General features: G+C 40.7%; 1 non-coding gene across 1 annotated transcript; it reads right to left on the bottom strand.

Moving 5' to 3' along the window:
• Positions 1 to 583: 583 nt before the first annotated feature.
• Positions 584 to 687, bottom strand: LOC112746506 (small nucleolar RNA R71). Its single transcript, XR_003174387.1, has one exon. It is a non-coding gene; the product is annotated as a small nucleolar RNA R71 (small nucleolar RNA).
• Positions 688 to 1,795: the final 1,108 nt, after the last annotated feature.

A 1,795-nucleotide genomic window follows, 5' to 3' on the forward strand; every position in this document is an offset into this window, starting at 1 on the left:
TACTGTGACATAGAGGATTCCATATTTTCTTTTGTGTTCTCTTCTTTTTCATATGAGCAGGAACAAGGATAAGAACATTCTTGTTGAAGCTGATCTTGAACCTGAAAGGACTCTGAAGAGGAAGCTAAGGGAAGCCAAAGCACAACTCTCTGGAGAAAATCTGACAGAAATTTTCGAAAAAGAAGAAAACATGGCCGAAAATAACAATAATGCAAGGAAGATGCTTGGTGACTTTACTGCACCTAATTCCAATTTACGTGGAAGGAGCATCTCAATTACTGCCATTGGAACAAACAACTTTGAGCTTAAACCTGAATTAGTTTCTCTGATGCAACAGAACTGCAAGTTTCATGGACTTCCACCTGAAGATCCTTTTCAGTTCTTAACTGAATTCTTGCAGATCTGTGATATTGTTAAGACCAATGGGGTTGATTCCGAGGTCTACAGGCTTATGCTTTTCCCGTTTGCTGTAAGAGACAGAGCTAGAGTATGGTTGGACTCTCAACCTAAAGACAGCCTGAACTATTGGGATAAGTTGGTCACGGCTTTCTTAGCCAAGTTCTTTCCTCCTCAAAAGCTTAGCAAGCTTAGAGTGGATGTTCAAACCTTCAAACAGAAAGAAGGTGAATCCCTCTATGAAGCTTGGGAGAGATACAAGGAACTGACCAAAAAGTGTCATTCTGACATGCTTTCAGAATGGACCATCCTGGATATATTCTATGATGGTCTGTCTGAATTATCAAAGATGTCACTGAACCATTCTGCAGGTGGATCCATTCACCTAAAGAAAACGCCTGCAGAAGATCAAGAACTCATTGACATGGTTGCAAATAACCAGTTCATGTACACTTCTGAAAGGAATCCTGTGAATAATGGGACGCCTATGAGGAAGGGAGTTCTTGAAATTGATACTCTGAATGCCATATTGGCTCAGAATAAAATATTGACTCAGCAATTCAATATGATCTCTCAGAGTCTGAATGGATTGAAGGAATCATCTAACAGTACTAAAGAGGCATCTTCTGAAGAAGAAGATTATGATCTTGAGAACCCTGCAATAGCAGAGGTGAATTACATGGGTGAACCCTATGGAAACTCCTATAATCCCTCATGGAGAAATCATCCAAATTTCTCATGGAAGGATCAACAAAAGCCTCAACAAGGGTTTAACAATGGTGGAAGAAACAGGTTTAGCAATAGCAATCCTTTTCCATCATCCACTTAGCAAAAGACAGAGAGTCCTGAGCAGGATCCATCTAGCATAGCAAATATAGTCTCTGATCTATCTAAGGCCACTTTAAGTTTCATGAATGAAATAAGATCCTCCATTAAAAATCTAGAGGCACAAGTGGGCCAGCTGAGTAAAAGGGTCATTGAAACCCTTCCTAGTACTCTCCCAAGCAATACAGAAGAGAATCCAAAAAGAGAGTGCAAGGTCATTGAATTAACCTTCATGGCCGAACCTACAAGGGAGGAGGAGGACGTGAATCCTAGTAAGGAAGACCTCTTGGGACGTCCAGTGATCAATAAGGAGTTTCCCTTTGAGGAACCAAAGGAATCTGAGGCTCACCTAGAGACCATAGAGATTCCATTGAACCTCCTTATGCCATTCATGAGCTCTGATGAGTATTCTTCTTCTGAAGAGAATGAAGATGTTACTGAAGAGCAAGTTGCCAAGTACCTTGGTGCAATCATGAAGCTGAATGCCAAATTATTAGGTAATAAGACTTGGGAAGATGAACCTCCCTTGCTCATCAATGAACTGAGTGATCTGGATCAACTGAGATTACCTCAG

This window comes from Arachis hypogaea, chromosome 14, assembly GCF_003086295.3.
Source record: "Arachis hypogaea cultivar Tifrunner chromosome 14, arahy.Tifrunner.gnm2.J5K5, whole genome shotgun sequence".
Classification (NCBI taxonomy): domain Eukaryota; kingdom Viridiplantae; phylum Streptophyta; class Magnoliopsida; order Fabales; family Fabaceae; genus Arachis; species Arachis hypogaea.